The sequence below is a fragment of the Taudactylus pleione genome, unplaced genomic scaffold (assembly GCF_031769625.1).
Source record: "Taudactylus pleione unplaced genomic scaffold, aTauple2 ptg000034l, whole genome shotgun sequence".
NCBI lineage: Eukaryota > Metazoa > Chordata > Amphibia > Anura > Myobatrachidae > Taudactylus > Taudactylus pleione.
The window spans coordinates 2,400,015-2,414,073 of record NW_028284436.1 but is presented as its reverse complement, the minus strand read 5'-3'; the positions used below and the strand labels follow the sequence as shown (position 1 = coordinate 2,414,073).

The 14,059-nt window shown below is 46.2% G+C and overlaps 1 protein-coding gene across 1 annotated transcript in view; it reads left to right on the top strand.

Moving 5' to 3' along the window:
• ADAM12 (ADAM metallopeptidase domain 12) overlaps positions 1-14,059 on the top strand; it is a 736,937-nt gene that overhangs the window by 688,639 nt on the left and 34,239 nt on the right. The window lies entirely within an intron of this gene.

Sequence of the window (14,059 nt, the reverse complement as noted above, 5' to 3'; positions counted from 1 at the left end):
AAAGTCCCTGATGAATACCAGTATGTGTATCTCATATACCTAGTTAAGCCACAGCCAGTGGGCGCCAAAGGAAATTTTTACCCCCCCGGGCTCCACATGGTATAGTACCAGCCCTGGTTACAGTCTGTATAACACACACATGCTTATTTGTAATATAGGGGCCTATTCATCATCGATAAATGGCCCGGTAACAATGCAGGAACACTAGCTTCCGCATATTTTAGTTACCGGACCACTAATCATCAGGGGTCCGATAGGACCCCCTGATATTCAGCAAACTCTGAAAACTGAAAGTTTTTTTTGAGATTGCTTCCGAGAATAAGTGCCATTTTCAGACTGCGCCTGCTCTCGTAGCCCCGCTCCTTCCTATGGGAAGGAGATCTGGGGATGCGAAGAGGGATCCGAGCAGATCCCTCCGCCACCTTCTCACGGACTCCCCGCCGGCTGTGTGTGTAGCCAGGCTGACGGGATGGAGGTAAGAAACGCAGCTACATCTGTAGCTGCGATAATAACCGAGGGGGAAGCTGCTTTTCGAAGCATCTGTCCCCACACCGGAGCAATGATGAAACTACGGTGTAAACTATCTCCTGCTGCGAGTTGGATACTTAATTATCCCTCGCAGTGAGAACATACGGCCTCCGATGATGAATAGGCCCCAGAATCATATATTGTTCCTGATTAGCCATATGAGGGTAAGACTCACATAAGAAAATATCTGATTGATTACTACGGCAGCACATTGAGTCTGCAATGTATATATATATATATATATATATATATATAATATATATATATATATATATGTATGTTATTAAAAGCAAAACTCAATCACATCTTTTCCTGGGAAAGGCAAAGGAACGAAGCTACAACACACAGACATGTGGAGAAGTGTATTTCAGGGGTGACATAAGGATGAACAACCCACGCCCTGCACATTATTACAGAAAGTTGTGTTTCCGGGATGCGCCGTAAAACTCAGAGTTTGAAACAAAAATGACCTTTAAAATGTCGCCAGCGCTGACAGCCAGCAGAAGAGAGTTGTCAGTACTAGGGGACACAAACAGTCGTCGCCGTGCAAGCAGCCAGGAAACACTTGTGTGAGGTAACAGAGGCTCTGACTCAGCAAAGATTGCAAGTGCAAAAACGCACGCACCCGTTTCAATGTTGCGTTCTGCGCATATGTGTGCGTGAACCAGCCATTGCGATTGGGGCTCTGATCGCAGTGTGTACGCAGACCCATCGCAGAGTGATTGACAGGAAGTGCCGTTTGGGGATGGTGACGGGGGGGGGGTGGCGAAACGCAGGCATGTCAGTACGTGTGAACGCCGTTACAGGGGCGTGTATAAATTATCCACAGCGTTGGCATACACAGCCTGAGCTCCAACTGTGTACAGGAAGTTAAGTTTAGCAGTTTGTGAGTAACGTCTGACCTGCCTTAATTTTGCGTGAGGCTCCGATGGTACCGATGTTTTCGCAGACTTACACGGTATTACGGATGTGAGTAAAAGGAAGTGGGCGTCTTTATGTTCTGCTGCGGTGGCATAGCAATCGCAGTCATTTGCCGAATTTCCCAGCAAAACTGCGTACGGGCTTGCTGCTGTGATCGCATCAGCGATCCTTGCTGAACCAGGCCCTGAATTCGCCAATGTTGTGTAATCAGGAGCCGCATTCACCCTATGAAAACTGAACGTAAATTTGAATCTTACACCGTTTTTGCCAATGTTGCTTTCCAGTTTTGTTTCCTTCTGTATGTCTGCGTAGGTAGCACATTGGCAACAGTTAGTATCCTGAGGGGCAGGTCCATACATATTGGGATATTGGACCCGTTTAGATACTCTTGGTTACATGCATTCATCCTGCATTCACCTGTGGAGATTGGAGACAGACACTGTAATGTGCAACTGGACGCACTGATGAGACTGAGGTTGAGGCTGGGATATAGACGCGATCTACGGGACTTTGTGCATCTGAAAGGTAGTCACGGCCCCTAACTCTCCTGCTGCAGAAGTGCCTCCCTTCATGTGTCTTGTGTCCGGTCCATGCGGCAACTACCACTGACATATATAGCTGCTGCTTGTTATCTTCTGCCGGAGAAGTGATTTTACTGCATCTCCTTTATGTCTCCGCCGAGCGTATAAACACAAGAGATTTAGGCCCTGATTCAGAGCCGGACGCTCTGACCAGAGCGCTCGCTCTGAATCAGGGCCCTCCTCCGTTAAAATGGAGCGTCCTCCTGGACGCTCGTATAGCTGTGGGTCACCACCCACAGCATATACGAGCGTCCAAAAAGATGGTCGCGATGGTCTTGACCATCGCGACCATCGGACTTGCGAGTGAAACCCTGCGGTCGGGTTTCCCAGCCACAAGCCCTGGAGTGATTTTGGCTCTATCAGAGCCAAAATCACTCCCACTGACATCACTAGTGATGTCAGTGGGGCCGGCTTCAGACGGTAGGCGTTCCCCTGGCACGCCCACCAAAGGGGGCGTGCTGTCAGTCACCATCGACAGCACGCCCCCTTTGGTGCGAGACCCCGAGCGACGGATTCCCCGTCGCTCGCCGGGTCTCGCGCATGCGCAGTGGGGAACATCGACCCACTTGCGAAGGTACTGCCGCTTGCGAGTGGGTCTGAATGACCCCCTTACTTCTTATAAATATTACTAACTTTGCGGAACGCGGAACTATACATGACATACAGAGGTATAATATTGATTACCATTGAATGAGAACGGGACTTTACCTACATTGCAGGTGTGGACTGTGACCATTGAATATCTTCTTTACTGGTATATACCAGATTATTTAGGATCCACCTCCTCTAGTTACATCAAGAGTACAAATTTGGTACTTTATACAATATATGATGAATTTTTGTACAATATCGCTTTTCATATGATATATTGATGTGTTTTATTATTTTTAATGCTCTGACAGGTCAAATTGATGTTTTAGGATATTAAATCTATGTTTGATTAAGTATAAGATGACTTTGTAATTCTTTTCAGCCATGTCTTTAAATAGACCCTTACATAGCTAAAGCAATATCTTACCACAAACAAAATGATATTATCTAATGATAAATCTAAAACAAGCCAGCCCAGACTTCTGTATGGAGCAAAAATATAATGGTTATTTAACTGTATATATCAGCATTTCTAAGGCTCAGTGTCAGTGAAAATGATACATATGTACGAAGACCGAATTTAAACTTTGCTTTCATTGTACATTCACAACTGGAAGAAAAAGACAAATATATGCATTGAAGAATCAAATCACTGTTTAGACTACATTTGTACATGGTCGGGTCTACAGACCAATATATCATTACTTAATTATAAAGTGTCAACAAATTCCACTGCACCTGCATAAAGTCAGCACTATGAAAATGGAAGAGAACTGTCTGCTGGGGAGGGAGACATGCTGAGAGGCGCTTTCCGTACATTCCCAGTTATGAGTTCACTTTAGAAGAACAGTAAGGTTTAGTTTGTGCAGACGCCCATCTATAAGGGAAGCACTTTACAGCAATTCTCTTCTGAGGTCGTGCATCCTGCCCACCTGTCGTGTAGTCTGTGGGTATAAGCACGTAATCCAAATTGAAAACCAAGCTGGCCATAGGCATCTGTATTTAGCGCATTGTGTTCTCTTGCAGGCAGGTAAGAAATCCCATCATTTAACTGCAACTGCCATCTAAAGAATCCACAGCAGCATACTGTAATATCAATTCACTAATCTCACAAAGCTACACGTTTACCGGATAACTTTGAAGAGCCAGCAGTGTCAGTCATTATGACACTGCTGGGGTGCAGAACTACCACTGCATTTAGACAGAATGCTAAAGGCATGCTTGGGGTCACATGGGAGGAGGAGGCAGAGCACATACTGATGAGCCTTTTTATACTGCTACAGAGGCCAAGTACCCTCTCTCAGGTCCTGTGCGACATGGCAGCGCCAAGCGTATTTGTGATCAATATCGTGCATCTCATCCGCATAGATAAACATCTGGAAGGGACAAACCTGCATCGCTAGCGTACACTGGCCACCGGGGTTTGCGGCTTGTACTTGTACATCTGTGTGTGACTGAGACATTGGTGCCTATGTACTAAGCCTTGGAGAGAGAGAGATAAAGTGGACGGAGGAAAAAGTACCAACCAAAGTGACATACATCACTACGTCATGTTTCTCTCAGGATTGTGTTTTCTGAAATGCAGTCTTCTAACGAATTGAGGAAGCTGCTGTTACACACTGTACAATGCACTGCAATGGTACTGCCCCCTGTTGGTGAATGAGTACATATTGTAGTTGCACCCTCTACTGCACTGCAAATTACTCCTTTAAAACAAAAGATCAGCCAAACATGATGTGGAATAACTGGATTTTGGAACAATCCGTGGCGTCTCTAGGGGGGTGTGAGCCGCACCAGGTGAGGTGATGCCTGTGAGATGCAGACAATGGCGAGCTTCCGGCAAGTATGCCAATTTTTTTATGTTTTATTTTTTTTGAAGGCAGCGTTAATTTAAAAGGCAAAATCAAAATGCAGAAGGAAATGCAATAGCACTCTGGGCGAGAGAGTTAATGTTGTTGATGTATGTATTTACATATTGGTGATATACACAGGTTGGAATATAGTAGACACGAGCAGAATCCATATATGAGGCAGGTCAGGCAGTGAGACTAAAGCTGGGTACACACTGACAGATATATTGGCCGATCAATTGATTGGCCAAAATATTTCGTGCCCGTCGGCCAGTGTGTACCAGCGATGTGTCTGTGAACGACGTCGTTCACAGATACAGTATGTGATGCTGTGCTGCAGAGCCGATGGCGGATTTATCTCCAGATATATCTGGCCATCGGCCAGTGTGTACGGGCGGTCTGCTGACCACCCTTACACATGCAGCAGAGGCCGCTGGGAGGGGGCGGACACGCGCCCCCCCAGCTGGCGGGACCCGCGGCCAGAAGCAGATGATGGCCGTTCAGTGTGTATGAACGACCATCATTTACAGATATATCTTTGCAGTGTGTACCCAGCATTAACCAGTTTAAGTTTATTGCAGAGCACAGATTGTACAGCCGTACTCACAGGGCCTGCTTCAGCAAGGATCGCAAATAATAAGACGCACGCAGTCAGACGATTTTCGGGATATGCGTATGCATCACAGTGTGCGATCTAACATGAGATCGCAGTGTGTGATTGACAGAGTGATTGACAGGAGGTGCCTTTTGTGGGTGGCGACGGGGGGGTGGCTGGGCGAACGCAGGCGTGCCATTGCATTTGAATGTCGTTACAGGGACATGCATAATTAAACCCCTGCGACGGCATATGCAGCCTGAGCTCTAGATACCGGCAGGAAGTTTAGCAGTTGGAGAGTGAGGTCTGACCTGCCTTAATTGTGCGTGAGGCTCCGATGGTACCGATGTTTTCGCAGACTTGCAAGGTATTACGGATGTGAGAAAAGGGAAGTGGGCGTCTTTATGTTGTGCTGCGGCGGCATTGCAATCGCAGTTATTTGCATAATCTCACAGCAGAACTGCGTACGCGCTTGCTGCCGCTATTGTATCAGCGATCCTTGCTGAATCAGGCCCACAGTAACACCAGCAGATAGCGAAGATGGAACGGAGCATACATTTGACCCTCTGGTCATGTATGTTCAGCGGCAGTATGAGATGAACAGCGGAGTCCATGTAGTACTGTGGCGCTCAAACATAGAGACAATATGGCGCCACGCATGAGCAGTAGCACTGTTGGTGGCCATCTTGATAAAAGACTGATACTTCAGTAAAGAAGCATCATCTTCCTCTCCAAATGCTCTACATCAGCCTCCCCTCTCATACAAGCCCTCCACTGACTCCCCTTCTCTTTCAGAACCCAATTCAAGGTTCTCACAGTCGCTTACAAAGCCCTCACCCATTCCTCTCCCATTTTCATCTCTGACCTCATCTCCCTTCACTCTCCTGTCCGCCCTCTTCGTTCAACAAATGCATGCAGTCTCTCCTGCTAACTGATTACTCCCTCCCACTCCCGCCTCCAATATTTTGCCCGTGAGAGAGGCCTGAGGGAGTTGGAGAGTATGTACTGTGTGTAGTTGAAGGCAGGGACAGGAAGGGTTGATTGGTAGTAAATTTCATTTCATTTTTTGATTCTGAAGTAAATTTGAGGGAGGAGGGGAGGGGAGGCATTTACAAACATATATTTCACTCATTCACATCAGTCCTTGCCCCAGAATAATCCTTGAGCACCATGCCTGCTGCTGCTGCTGGGAGTGGATTTTTTCATCCCAGAAGGGGACCAGGAAGACTTCTTGTAGTGCTTTCCAATACAATTGACTGTTAAATAATCCTTTGCAAACCTTCCACATGAAAAGCATTTCCCAACCTGTACAGGGATATTAAAAAAAAACATAGTTAATGGCCTCCAAACTGCTGTTGTACCCACTGTCCACTTAACCAGCACAGATATGTGGACAAACGGAACAGAGCAAATGCAAGATTTCAGATTTAAGGTCTTATGTTGTGTCTTTCTTGAGAATCCTGCGCCTGCTTCTGCTGCTAGGAGTGGATTTTGATCCCAAAAGGGGACCAGGAAGAGTGCTTTCCAAAACAATTGACTGTTAAATAATCCTTTCAAAGATTCCACTTGAAACTTTTTCCCAACCTGTACAGGGACATTAAAAAAAAACATAGTTAGTGGCCTTCAAACTACCATTGTACCCACTGTCCACTTAACCAGCACAGAATGTGTGTCAGATATGTGGACAAGCAGAGCAGATCAAATGCCCAATTTCAGATTTAAGGTTTAAGTCTTACATTGTGCCTTTCTTGAGAATTCTTGAGCGTCATGCCTGTTGCTGGGAGTGGATTTTCATACCAACGAACACAGATCTGAAGAGATGTAAAGAACTACTGGCAGGAAAAATAGGCAATTTGGAGGCCCTAACACAAACTGGCTTTGCTTTACTTGCGGTGCCCACCCTCCAGTGTGTACTCCGAAACAGTTTTCAGCACAGCCGGGAACCTTGTCAGTGATCGGCCTGAGACTACTTCCCCAAAATGTGGAAAAGATAATGTCCATCAAAATGAACTACAAATTCTACGAGAAAGACCTTTATCGTCATTTTCGTGCAAAAATTACAGAGGCACCTGTAATGGTGGATTCCAGCTGGGACAAATTAATATTGTGTGAAGAAGATGATGTATACATCACCCCAGATTATACCATCACCAAAGATTATACCATCACCACAGATTGTACCAGCACCCAAGCCTATATCGTCACCCCATCCTGTGTTGTGTATAAATTACAGCTACGCTCCCTGTTAGATTGGGGATTCATTGAACACTTTAGTGGATGTGAGCTCCATTTTAGTCCATATCACCACACCCCCTACACATCTTCTGACCTGGGCTACAGGAGGAGCAGCTGCACTCTGGAATACAGTTGCATGGAAATGCCCCTCTTAAAATTCAGGTAGAGGGGCCATGGGTAGGGAGTAGGGACACTATAATCAGAGAACGCAGTTTTAGCTGCTTTATTCTATTTTTTAAACCATATCCTCTATTTTCACCTTTTGAAAATGTTTATATGAATCTCAGCTGAGGCGTTTGTGATGTCATTATGTTTAATATATAATGCACGTTATTTAGCACTTTGTTGTGGCTTTGTAGTTGGCGTGTAGACTAATCATTTATTCAAGATTGAGGAAAGAAGTGAAAAGTTGCATTTTTTTATTGCTAACTTTGTGTTATTAAATTGTAACATTGTGAAGTTTCCAGTTACAGTGTCACAAGATTTTTTTATGAATAAGAAAAGAATAATACACTGCGCTACCACTTACAGTGTGACAATTTTTTTTACGAATACATCCCTGCTGCCCCTGCCTCTGGATGAACACAGCTGTCCCTGCCCCTGCCCCTGGATGGACACAGCAGCCCCAGCCCTAGATGAACACAGCAGCCCCTGGATGGACACAGCAGCCCCTGGATGGACACAGCAACCCCTGGATGGACACAGCAGCCACTGCCCTGGATGGACACAGCAGTCCCTTGATTAACGACACAGGCAGCACCCCAGTGCAGCTACGTTGCTGATAAGTGCGGCTAACGCGCACACACACACAGAGAAAAAAAATCACTTTTGTTAATTTTTTTTTTTTTTTTTTTTTTACACTGGGGGGAAGAGCTCCCCTGAAGGAGGCAGCAGCCCCTTGATAAACTACACAGACAGCACCCCAGTGCAGCTACGTTGCTGATAAGTGTGGCTAACACGCACACACACACAGAAATACAAGGTATTTATTTGTTTTTGGCACTCAGGGAGGATAGCACCCCTAAACGAGGCAGCAGCCCCTTAATAAATAACACAGGCAGCACCCCTGTGCAGCTACATTGCTGATAAGTGCGGCCATTCGCGCGCACACACAGAAAAAAAACACTTTTATTAATTTATTTATTTTGGGGGGCACTTGAGGGGAGAGCACCCCTGAACGAGGCAGCAGCCCCTTGATAAACGACACAGGCAGCAGCCCTGCGTAGCTACGTTGCTGTTAAGTGTGGCTAACGCGCACGCACACACACAAAAAAACTATTTTAATTTTTTCACACTGGGGATGAAGAGCACCCCTGATGGACAGAGCACCCCCTGGTCAACACAGCAGCACCCCTTTATGGACTGCAGTGACAGGAGCCACTGAAGGCCCCTTCTTCTGTCTGCAGCACAGCTCCTATAGAGTATAGACCACACAGCCCTTATGGTCAACAGCACAGCATAGCCAGCCCCTATGGACAACAGCAGCCAGCCCCCATGACAACAGCAGCCAGCCCCCATGACAACATTAGCCAGCCCCTATGCACAGCAACAGCACCACCCCTCCCTTGCATCCTCCTCACTCTCCACAGGCGAAAAGAAAATGGTCGGCGAGCGCGGGGAACCTTATACAATCCAAAAACCGTGAGAATCCGACAGCGGGATGATGATGTTTTCCCTCGCTTTGAGATCCAAGTCAGGCGGGAAAACCTCAGCCGGTCTTAGATCCGACTCGGATCTGCAAAATTCGTGTGGATTCGGTTCTCTGAGAACTGAACCCGCTTATCTCTACTTAAGACCCACTACTTCATCAAAGCCTTTCAGCTCTCATCCTAACGTGCTGCTACATGCTCCTTCCTCCCTGTCTACCCCATCTGTGTCACCCCTGTTTGTCTGCCCCTCCCCATTAGAATGTAAGCTATTACGAGCAGGACTCTCTAACCATGTGTGCTTCTCCTTACATTACTTTCATCTACTTCTTACTCCCTATTAGGGCACCTAACACTTGGTTGCTTATGCCCCTGTTGCTTATTTGGGTGTTATGGTCGCTAATGTAACAATGTATATTATCCATGTCCTTGTCCTGTATTGTATTGCATTATATTGTACTGTAAGTCGCTGGTCACCTATTTGTTTATGTACTTTTGTAAGGTGCACATTCCATATACCAACAAATGCCATTCACCATATAGGGGGCAGTTGTTGCCCTTTACTATAGATAGGCCCACCCGTGCCTTTACTATCGATTGGCCGGCCCATGCCTTTACTATTGCTATGCCCGCCCAGCCCTTTTACTTTTAATATAGCTAGGCCTGCCCATGCAACTCAGCTATTGTTGAACTACAGGTGTCAATGGGTGAGTAGCTTCTGTATAATAAGTAATTAGTGATTTAACCTATATTCAATATCAGTGACTCTTGTAGTCAGGGGCGTTTCTAGAGAGGAGGGGGCCCGTGTGCCGTCTCCGACACGGGCCCCCTCCTTTCCGCCCGGCAGCGCACTGAACTGTGCACGGCTAGTGCCGGAGTTATAGACTTTGGGCACTTGAGTGTGCCCAGAGTCTATAATGTATGCACAGGTCACCGGGAAAATGGCCGTGGCCACCATTTTCCCTGTACTGCGCATGCGCAAACTACTGGAAAATGGCCGCCGCGACCATTTTCCAGTCATTTTACAGCGCCGGACCCCGTGCCGACGTGGGACCAGAGATGTAAGTAATATTATGGGTGCAGTGTGTGCAGTGCGGGGCCCCCCTGGACCCAGGGGCCCGTGTTCCCCGCACACCCTGCACCCATTATGGACACGCCCCTGCTTGTAATGGCAAAAATCAATTAACTAACTAGTTCTGGTTTAGATCTTTCTGTATTTCTAGATCATCATTACTGTCTGACATTGTCCTGCTGTAACCTCTGTGTTCAATGTAATATGTGTAAATAGTTCAGTACATTAAGATAATTTGCATGTATGTGTCTGAGCACTTGCAGATCGTGAAAGTGCATACATGTGTCCGACTGTCCTTGTATGCAACTAAATGTGCGTGTAAAAGCACGCGCGTCCTGGGACAATATTGTATGCACACACCTGACGTGACGTGACATCCAATTTTAGGATTAGGGTTAGGTCAGAAGTCAATGGGAAAGTGCGTTATCAACATGCCGACTGTTGATATTTGCCATGTCGACATATGCTGTCCATAGCGACGTTCAGACCATGTTGACATTCCGGTGTCGGCATTCTGAATGTCGACTTTTTACCGTGTATCATCCATGTCACAAGAACTATACTTAGCTTCTCAGTTCTTTATCAAGTGTTATTCTTTTTAACACATGCATGTTTTACTTACACCAGATAAATGACAGACTATAACTAGTCACTTGCAGCAATATCATCTTTGTACTTTGAACTAGTTTAATAAAGCCAAACGACACCCCTCCCCCATTATATTGTAATGCAGCACATACTTTGGCTATTACATGAGTAAAGCAAACTTACAAATCATATTCATACAGTAGGTGGAAGAGCTGTGCAGTGGTTCTATGCAGCGGGAATAACACAAAGCAGGGAGTAACTTTGCTATTTTCTAGAATAGCCGTATAAAAATGCTGACACTGTACTTTCAGAGCCACTTGTCACCCACTGACATTTTATGGAATAAAATACCAAAACAAATCGCGTTGGACCCTATCTATATTGTCACACTTTCCCATGGTGGGGCCGGCAGTATAGTGTTATATACAGCAGCGCTTGTCACGCCGGCAGGCGAGAGTTACTGTGCGCTGCTGTGTCGCTTTTTGAGAAAAAACATCCGTTGACAGTGGAACCACAGTTCCCATTGGTCATGTGTGGACACACTTGGGGCCTGTTTCAGAGACTTACGCTAATGCAATTGCATCTGAGATCTCGCACAGAACGCAGCTGCGAAAATTTGTTAATGCCTTCCCAAACTTCCCCGAGCATAGGGGCACCCGCTGCTGCCTTCTCCTATCCATCTGACCAACGTGCAACAGCGTAAACATCGACACAGATCGGGCAGCCACGCAGCTTGTATCTCAAGTCAGACCAGCTACAAACACTGCAGCGCTAATGACACGCAGAGAGCTCTCGTGCTGCGCAGGAGATCGCAATGACTAGTTTATGCACTCCGATGGAGCGGCATGTAAACGGCGAGATATGCCTGCGTTTGCCTAACCACCCCCGTTACCGCGCCTCAAGCCCTGACTACCTGCCACTCACACTGCGCGTGTGCTGTGCGGCTTACACACGTGCGCAACGGCAAACCATCGCTCTATCTGCATAAATATCGGCATTGCGTAAATCTCTGAATTAGGCCCTTGGGCTGTAAAATTCTGCATTTTACTAGATTTCAAAACTACCCACCCGACAATACCCGACAGGGGAACTGTTTATTTATTTTTTTTGTTAAATCATGTAGCTTTTTATTCAACAATTTTCCTACATGTTAGAAACAGAACAAAAAGAAAATACATATAAAAAGTACAAAAAAAACAGGAGCGTTGCCGACAGAGAACACATCATAAAACAACAAAATGTACGGTCAAAGAGATTTCAATGATAAGCCAAGCCTGACAAAATTCTGTAAGAGAACCCTATACCCATCTGGTGCAGGAGGAAATAATTAAAAGAAGGGAAAAAAAAAAAAAAAGGGTCCATAGAAGAAAAATGTTACAAAGAAGAGAAGACGGATTGCACAGGAGGATATCTAACAGGTCTACGGAGGCTCAGTGGAGAAAGAGCCCATCGATCCCATAGCTTATGAAATTTAGGAAGGGCCTTGCAGCTAGTATAAACATATCTTTCATTGTCAATTGTATCATTAAACCGGACCCGCCATTTCTGGAGGAACCGGAGCACACCAGGTGCGGGCAATAATTACTTTAGCTAAGGTAGATAGGCCTAAAACAAAACGATAAATTGTTACATTGAACTATTCTGCAATATCTAAAGCAAATAAACAAAGGTTGTATGTTGATAATGGAAGAGTACATTGAATATCCGACCAGACTAATTTCCAAAAATCAGTAACCTTAGGGTAGTTCCATAACATATGCCAAAAGTCACAGCCAAGTGCACAACATTTGCGGCAATTGGTTGGGACAATGGCCCTGATTCAGAGCCGGACGCTCTGACCAGAGCGCTCGCTCTGAATCAGGGCCCTCCTCCATTAAAATGGAGCGTCCTCCTGGACGCTCGTATAGCTGTGGGTCACCACCCACAGCATATACGAGCGTGCAAAAAGATGGTCGCGATGGTCTTGACCATCGCAACCATCGGACTTGCGAGGGAAACCCTGCGGTCGGGTTTCCCAGCCGCAAGGCCAGGAGTGATTTTGGCTCTATCAGAGCCAAAATCACTCCCACTGACATCACTAGTTATGTCAGTGGGGCCGGCTTCAGACGGTAGGCGTTCCCATGGGAACGCCTCCGTCTGGCAGGAACGCCCCCGGCACGCCCACCAAAGGGGGCGTGCTGTCAATCAACATCGACAGCACGCCCCCTTTGGTGCGAGACCCCAAGCGATGGAAAGCCCGTCGCTCGACGGGTCTCCGCATGCGCACGACGGAGCTCCCTCCGTCGTGCGCATGCGCAGTGGGGAACATCGACCCACTTGCGAGCGTACTGCCGCTCGCGAGTGGGTCTGAATGACCCCCAATATGCGCAGTAGAGACGGGAATGGTAGGACCTATGCAAAATAAAATAGTGGACTTGTTGAAAACTGACACAAGGAGAAGCATCCCGTATAGGACCCAGTATTTGTGTCCATTACTCTTCCTGAAGAGAAACCAAATTTGATTCCCACTTATTTTGAGGGGGAAGAAAGGCATCCAGCAAATAACGAGAGGTGAGATCACTGTAAAGGTTGGAGACCATCTTACGAGATGGTAACTGAAGGAGTGCAAGCTTTAAGACGAGAAGGGGATAACAAATCAAGGGAACTGTATTTGCTGTAGTGACAAGCAAATAACTCAGAAGAGCCGGCTCCGTCGTGCGCATGCGCGAGACCCGGATAGCGACGGGCAAGCTCACGCTCAGCGCTCGCGAGCGGGTCTGAATCAGGCCCTCTGTGTTCTCCATGTTAGATTATTATAACCGCAGGAATCCTGCCCACATCACTAGAGTTCATATTTCCCATAGAGTATAACTGGATTTCCTATCATCTGTGCGTCTGATGGAACCTCACAACTCCTTGAAACAATAGTAAGGTTGTAGATTCCTATGAAACGTAGATATCAATCTTCTTAACGTGCATTTTACAAAAGAAACAACGAAAGTGCTGAACACATATATTGTTGAACAGTTTGCATTTAGAATAGAACTTAAAATTGGATTTCAATTTGCATTCCTGCAGAAGTTGCATAAGAGCTATCTTAGTCTCTGCATGATTTACAGTCATAGTTCTGGTAATATTATTTATCCGCACAGGTTGGTCTCTTCCGATTCTTGGTGGCAGTACATAAAGTACCCACAGTGTGAACACGTCTCCCCAGGCCGTGTATTGCCATTCGGCGTGGTTCCCAACACACAACTGCACATTTACAAAAGAAAGGGCCATTTTCGTTCCCTCTTTGTCATGTCTAGATACTTCAGCGGTATGTAATGTATCATTTTTATGCATCGTCTAATATTCTGTCTCCAAACAATTACAGATAAGCAAAATATGTTTGTACAGTCTTATCATGCAGGAAGCCGGTGATTACACTGTCTATGACAATAGCCCCAGGGGACAAGAGACAAGAAGTAAAA